The following is an 8,479-nucleotide window of genomic DNA, read 5'->3' as shown; positions in this document are numbered from 1 at the left end:
GATTATCCCATCTGTGACTTGTCTGATATCGAATCCGATGTAATAAAAATTTCGCTCTTCTATCTTTCCTGCCACAAATCGTTGACGCAATTCACACATAGTCTTCTCAAAAACGTCATTGCCAGCATGAAGAAAGTCGTCGACATGGCAACAAATGATGCCACATACAACTCCATCACTCGTTAATGTGAACAGTGCTGGATCAAGGCTTGACTGTTTGCAACCAAGTTCAATAAGCTCTTCTTTGACACTTAAATAAAACTGTCTTGCACCATCCTTGAGTCCATATAGCCCATACTTCAGTTTCCAAATAACTTTACTTGGAGTGTTACTCTCTTTTGGAGGTATAATGTGTACCTCTCTATCCAGGGGCTTTCCTTGTAAGAATGCAGATTTGATGTCTGTGGTTTTAATCTGCCATTGTTTACTAGCCACAATTGACAAAAAAATTCTCATGGAACCTTTGGCAACAGTTGGACTATCTTTTGGTATTAAGTTTTGCTCTTCAAAACCTCTTACAACAAGACGTGCTTTTGGTGAACCATTTTTCATTGTTATAACCCAACGTGTAGAAATAGCATTTTGTCCACAGTCTTCAACCTCTTCATATGTTTCAAACTGTTTTAATTTCAATAACTCCAATTGTTTGGCTTCATCTATCTCTTTGCTTGATTCAACCATTGATAAACATACATTGTCGCTATTGCCTCCCCTTGAATATTTCCACTCAATTCGTTCAAGGTCAACACTTTTTCTTTCTTTGTCCACATTATTTTCTATGTTATACCAATACTTATATTTTCCTGTGACTTTGCCTGCTCTTCCCAGAATGGTAGCTTTTGTCCATTGTTCTGATTCGTCCATTCTGTATTCTATTTGTTCATTTGGTTTCAAACAAGTAACAGAATGAATGTCTGTCCTTGTGTTACTTTCATCTCTAATAAATTCACGATCTCCATCAAATATTTCGCTTACACCACTCTTGACGACGTCATGAATCGTTTTTGTGTTCTTCTCATTATCTTCTGTACTCTCTTCCTCATCCACGCTCGCTTTATAAAGTCTGTTTGGTGCCACTCTGACAAACACACCGCCATGTCTCACAAAAACAACTTTTCCATCTTGAAATATCACCTTTCCGGGTCCTAACCATCTCTCTTTGCCTTCACGCTTGTAAAAAACTTTGTCACCATTTTGAAACACCTGCTCTGACGCTCGAACTTTAGAACGCAGGGCTCGTCGTATTCTTTCACTTGACTCTGATTGAATGTAAGCTTTACGTGCCTCGTGGAGAGCGGTCAGGTGCTTATGAAAGACTTCACTTGTTGTGCTGCCCTCTAAAGCTGGTAATTTCGCCTGCAGAATGTTAGGTAAATTAGGGTTTCTCCCAAACACAAGTTGATGGCTACTATAACCATTTCTCATTTGCAAAGAGTTTTTAGCCATATTAGCCCAGAATAAGAGAGTTTCAAGATCTACATCTGAATTTTCAGCCTCAAGTTTCATTAGCATGTGATCGGTAATAGCGTGGACCCGTTCACACAAGCCATTCTGATATGGACTGAAAGCTGCAGTTGTACTAACTTGAATATTCAGGATTGAAGCTACCTCTCGAAGCTCATCAGAATTGAACTCGCCGCCATTATCCGTCATCAACGCCTTCATCACTCCAAATATTCCTACCCAGTTTGTCATCAAGGCATCAATGACATTAGACGTTTTTTTCCTGTTGATTAGTACAGAAACACTGTACCTCGACCACATATCAACCATGTGCAGTATCCATTGACCTTTGTATTGTTTGAGATCCATTGCAACTTTTTCATTAAAGTCTCTGGCCATAGGGCAGGCCACTACAGGTCGAGATGGTGTCTTGGCAAATACTTTGCACAGTTCACAGCTTCTTTCTATATCTGTTAATTCCTCTTCAAAATCCTCACACCAAATGTTAGCGTCTTGAAGTAAAGCTTTAAGTCTATCCTTCGGAGGGTGTGCGAACTGCCTGTGTAGTTTTCTAATAGTTGCCTTGCGTTTTTCAGGGGATTCGTCGAATACTTTTACTGTGTTGACCTCTTCAATTTGAATCATTTCTGTCTTGTCGATGGGAATGCAATAATGACCAGAAGATGTTAAGTTTAAGGCAACCTCTTTTCCAAATATAACAGCTGTATCATTTTCCAGATCCATTTTTACTCCTGCTGTTTTCATAGCAGATCTGGAGAGTAATAATGGTATGTCTGTTTCTACAGCATCAGTCAGAAGCTTAACTTTCTTTCCAGCCACTGTGACAGGTAACTCATATTCACCTTTTGATTTTATTATTGTCCCACCACCAAACTTAAACATTCTGTGACCTTCTCTTAACTTCACTTTGTTGCGGTCCTCTTCATCTAAAGAGCTCAAAAATGCCTCCAACCATGTCATTCCACACACTGTACTACTGCATGCGCTGTCCAACACGGCACAGTTAAAAGCTTCGACCCCCAATTGGGAAGTTTCATCTTTGTGATTTCCTGTGAACAAACAGGCTTCTTCTTCCTGGTCAACAATATTGACCCTCTTAGACATGTTTTCCCAACTGTCAGGGCACTTGGGCAAAAGATGTCTGTATGATCCACATGATTTACATGTTAAGACATTTCCGTCGGGACCAACTGGGTTAATATTTTTCGAACTTCGTTGAACTTTTGGGAATCCAAAACCTCGGGTGCCGCCCCTTCCTTGTCCTCCACCTCTCACTTGATGTCCGACTTTAGGCTTATAATTACATTTTGTCTGATCTTCTCGTTTTCCAAAGCTACTGAAGTTTTCACGTCTTTGGTATCCCGCTGCCCATAAAGCTTCTTCATTTTCAGCCAAAAACGTTGGCTCAAGTTTGATACATGCCTCTTGGTCCTTCAGCTTACTTTCTTCTCCCTTAAACTTTTTCAAAGATGACTTAGCTTCTTCATACAAGGTGTCACGATTGGCGTAATTCATTCCGGTCAAAACAAGCATCTTTTCATTTCGTGTTATTCTTGCCTTCCTTAGCAACTTGAAGGCCAGAATCTCAGGTAACAGCTTCATCTTTTTCTTCTCTATTCTTCTATATTTTGTATCAAATTCTGCTATGAAATCCTGTATTGTCTGGTTTTCCCCCTGTTTAAAATCTTCAAACTCGTCAAATTTGTGAATGCTATCTGCGAGGTCATCTTTGGCCAAGTTCTTGTCAAGAAACTGCAAAAGTCTCTCAAAGCCTTCCCGACACTTGAGCTCTGATAGGTCTAATTGTTCAAACACTTTTTCTCTGATCCCTGATTCACTGTTTTGTGGTAGTGAAAGGGCTATGGCTATCGCTCTTTTCTCTTCTTTCAGGTCAGTTATTTCATTCCATGCCAGTAACTCTTGTTTATACAATTCGTATGGCTTTTCTTTAATAAATGATGGAATCTCTATCCTAGTAGCCATTATTACTCCGAATTGGATCAATAAAGTAAATAATTTTACTTACAGCTCTGCTACCACTTGTTAAACTAGGAACGCTACACTTAATAAACAACACCAACACTCTAGTACCAGATTCATGAGTGAATTTATTTACACACTTTGTCAACACACATGACACATAACATTCCAACATTCAGTCCCTTAGTCAAGGGGAATCATTCAAGTTACACATATAAACAATGTCAACAGACTAGTCTAGTCCCTGGATATAATTAAATCTAGATCTAATAATAACACCCTTATTTTAAAAAAGGCAAGACTAGAATTGACTAGATCTAGTTCTATATTATTATATAAGTTTTAAAACTATCGTTACTATCATCGTCATCATTCATACGCCGATACGGCGACGATAATTATGATACGGTACGGTAAATTCATTCGCATTTTCGGGTAAATACTAAATACGTTCAACTTCTAAAATCATTTTAAAATGTAGAAATAGATCTAGAATCTAGATCTCTAGACTAGATCTAGCCTCTAGGTCTGGTTTAAATTTTTATGCCGGCAGATCAAACTTATTAGAATTAATAGTTAATGTAAATATATGGGATATCTTATCTTTTCAAGAAACAAATCATTTTTATTTGCAACTAGACATATGTTACCCGCGACCCGCGGGTCTTTATTTGCGCATTACTGTCGATATAGTCACTGAGAGTGTTTTGTAAACAATTAAACGAAATAATAATGTAATAAGTAAAGCGAATGTGTCAATGTAAAAATAGTGTGAATGAAGCTATCAAATCAAAATAGCTAATAGGCTTAAATCCATTTTTTTAAATTAAAACATTTGCTTTTGAATAATCTAGTGGATTGGATTTAGATGTATGTTAAACGTAGCTAATGATCCTTTCACGTTATTTCTCTTTCGCTACGAAAATAAAATTAGTTTTGCGAAAATGGTTTACCCGAAGTCGATACATTCTTATCTATTAAAAACGAAAAGAGCGATAGCTTTGTTAAATAAATGGGATTATAAAGTGAACAATTAAACGAAATAATTTTTAGTACGCGATTCATGAATGAATATAGATCTAGGCCTATCTCAACTTGGCTTCGCAGCTGTCGTAAACGAATGTAGCTTTAGAAAACCAAATTTGAATGTTTATTTGATCAAAATATGAAATGAATGGACTTTAATTAATCTGTTTATGTGTTAAAGTATAAAACTATCCGTGCGAAGAGAAGTTTTATCATCTTAGAGTTGAATTAGAGTTTTAGATCTAGGGATGGGATTATAAAGTAAACAATTAAACGAATTAATATTTAGTACGCGATTCATTACGGTATTGTCTAATGAAAGAATGTTCGTCAGGAAATCTGTAGTCACAGATATCAGGAACTAATTTATGTAAAAAATGCTTTTGAAACACAAAATTGAAGGTTAATTTAATTATATAATGAAATCAATGGATCTTCGTTTGTCTTTTCATGTGTCAAAGTAAAAAACTATCTGCGCAAAGTGTATTTCTTAAAATTAGATCTAGGTCTAAATCCTTTCTATCTTTTCTCATGTCAACATTGTAGACATGGCCTAGATCCATAAAATACTATAGCTGTAATAGAGTCGGACAACTTTATTTTTTTTGAGGGTCTTACATTTGTTTTAGGGCTACAATACATTCACTAAGGTCTAAGTTGGTACCCAAGGAACATTCCTGCCTAGTTTTATCAAGATTGGTCAAGCGGTTTTGATGTCTATAAGTAACATACATACATACATACATACATACATACCCCTCACATTCTACTTTATAATATAGATATAGTAAGTAAATTCATATTAGAATATTTTTCAAGTAAAACATTATTCAAAAGGTCTTTTTTTAATAGGATGAATAATGAGCTACAGATGTCAGGAGAATGCGTTTCTGCAGTGAAGAATGCAATAAAACGCTTTTGGCGTCGGGGCTTCGCCCCGAACTCCACTGATAGATAATGAGATGTAGATGTATTTTAGTACATTACATTTTAGCTACCGATTCATAATTGAATTTTAGAAAAATCGATTTAAAAAAAAGTCAGTATCCTTCTTTTTAGTACGTAAAATAGTAGAGTATTTTTAGGATTAAAATTATTATAGATATTTGAGTTAGGTAGGCCTAATACATTCTAAGGTTATTTGTATTATATTATTATTAAAAACATTGTATTTATAAGTCTCTATTTCTATGTGATGTTCATGGAAAATGGGGGGGGGGGTTAATACAGAACCCCGGGTGCACGTTTTGCTAACTACGCCTCTGGAGTTGAGCCCTGTAGTGGAATGATCTACTTTTCTATGACACCCTCATCTTCCATTCAACTTAACTCCTTTTTTACTTGCTCACGTAGTGCCGCTGGAACTTTTCTTGCTGCGTGTACTACAGGTTTAGTGTTTGAATTGACCTTTATAGTACATTCTTTTTCCGTGCAAACTAAGCCAGTAAAGACATCTGCGTAGTCGATTCTTCTGATTAGATTCATTTGTTGGCAGCCTGGTAGAACTATAATTGGCTTTGAATGTTCTCCACAATTTGAAATTATTTTATGGCTGTGCTACTTTTAACAGTACATTTAATGTTTGCTTTACCAACAACATTCAATCTTTCTCCACTGTATGTAGTAAGTCTGGATGTTGATTTGAGATTTTTTTTTTCTTTTCAACTATTTGAAAATTCTATATGTAAAAATATTGGCTTGTGCTCCCGTATCCGGCGTGAATGTGACTTATTTTCAACAGTAATGAGTGAGTTCCATTCGTTGTGGGCCAATTTTGCCGATGAAAAACATTTTCCTCGATGGAATCATCTTTACCCTTCTAACTTCACTATACTTAAAGGCTTTGATCTGCACATCGACGAGAAATTATCTCTTTTATGACATTTGTGACATGATTCATTATAAGCTGGGCACTGACGTGGTTTGTGTGCCTTGCCACAATATCTACAACTCACATTTCCTTTTGTTCTTTTAAAGTTATTGGCAGATAAATTCACAACTTGTACCCCACTTTCTCCATTCAGTTGCCTCAGTTGCCCGACATATATTTTCTGCCATGTTAAGGTCTAAGTGGCCTTCCATTGGAGCCTTCGGAAAATGCATTTTTAGCGGCCCCCGAAAGGAGAATAGACATTATTAGTTTTGTGTGGTTTGTCTGTCCGTCCGTCCGTCCCGTTTAGATCTCGTAAACTAGAAAAGATATTGAAAATCCGACATCATGATATTTTAGGCCATTCAAAGTTCTGATGCAAGGGCTTGTAAATGAAGTTGAATGGTGTAACGTTGCAGAATGCGAATGTCGTGTAATGCTGGGTTCTTGCCTCCTGAAGTACTTTTGACACGTGACAAGACAAATACTATAAACTGACTTAAGTCCGTTTCAGCAGACAAATATAAAGTTAATTTTACTACTATAATAATAATACTGCACTCCTTGTTAGTGCTACAAGTAAAAAAATAATAAACAATCCTATCCGCATAACAGCGGTATCAAAAATATCCAATAAGTTGAAGTTTCTAGATTACAAATCACGTCCGCATCTCAGCGGGTAACACAGTACAGAATAATCCTTAATAATAATACATATCTCAAAAGGAGCACTGGCAACAACTGCCCACAAGTTACTGAAATTACTACCGACTTTTCTAAGTCGCTACTGTCCGTCCCGGACCAAAAATTTACTTGACCACCCGGTCTAAAGAAAACCACTTGACTTAAATAGCTGACTTGACTGACTTGCCTGAACTCAAAGTCAGCTTTATTCATTCTACTTCCTGTTTTCTACATCAGGAATTCCACGTGTCTTTTAACTCTTAACATGACGTGAACTTTAGATCATGCAATGTCAACTGAGACTGTGACATTACGCCCTTTCCCTCAAAAAAAGATTTTGCCAAAAATCTTTCAAAATTTAAGTATCAATACAATTATCTGTATAGTCACATCTTTTGAGAGAAAAAATAATAAATACAAATGCAAAATCTGTGCCACAATCTCTTGCACATGTCTTATGCTATGAAAAAATTTGATGATACTAATATATGGTCTCATTTGACTTTACAACATTTGAAAAAAAAATTGTCTGAGTAGACAGTACTTATAGTTGTCAACTTATTTACAAAAGCAAGTGTCTCTTCTTTACACTACATTTTCAAAATAAATGCACATTGTATCAATAGAATGCTTTCAATATTAATTTTACAACAGAATGAGCAGCCATGAAAAACGCTCGTATACCTTATCTTATCTTATATAATACAGACGTTACTTCAAAAAAGAAGATGATTACGTCCTACGCGTCATGCAAATATACTTAGTTTATCCAATCAGGTTACATAATCAGATGAAAAATATTGACAATGTCATTTCAAATAAATCAATGCAAGTGAAATATATCTATAATAAATATTAATCTGGTCTCAATGGCTTGTGTACGAAATTAATGGCAATGTTTTGACAATGCAACTAAATCATGAAAGTCAAAAAATATATTCCTCATAAATCATCATAATCGTCATATCACTTGTAAATCATCAAAGTCATAAGCATATTAAAGCATGAAGGTCGTAATCATGATATTCATTTGGCTCATATGTCTTACTGTGAGCTCAAGTTGCTTTAACATATGTATAAGTTACAATCCTCTTTTCAAAAAACGACTACAATCTTCTCCTCAAAAAATCAGTGTTTGCATCACACATCAAATATATTGCTTCGAGAGCCATCAATAATACTCCATTAGTTTCCTCATATCAATACAATATTCTTCTCAAAATTAATGTTATCATCACATAATATCAAATATACTGCTTGAGCCATCAATAATGCTCCAATAGTTTTCTCATTAAATACAATCTTCTCCTCAAAAAATCAGTGTTTACGTCACACTTCAAATAAATTGCTTCACGAGCCATCAATAATGCTCCATTAGTTTTCACAAAACTACTACAATCTTCTCCTAAAAAAAATCAGTGTCTACATCATACATCATCAAATATATTGGTTCAC

The sequence above is a fragment of the Biomphalaria glabrata genome, chromosome 2, assembly GCF_947242115.1.
Source record: "Biomphalaria glabrata chromosome 2, xgBioGlab47.1, whole genome shotgun sequence".
NCBI classification, from domain to species: domain Eukaryota; kingdom Metazoa; phylum Mollusca; class Gastropoda; family Planorbidae; genus Biomphalaria; species Biomphalaria glabrata.
This window is presented reverse-complemented; position numbering follows the sequence as displayed.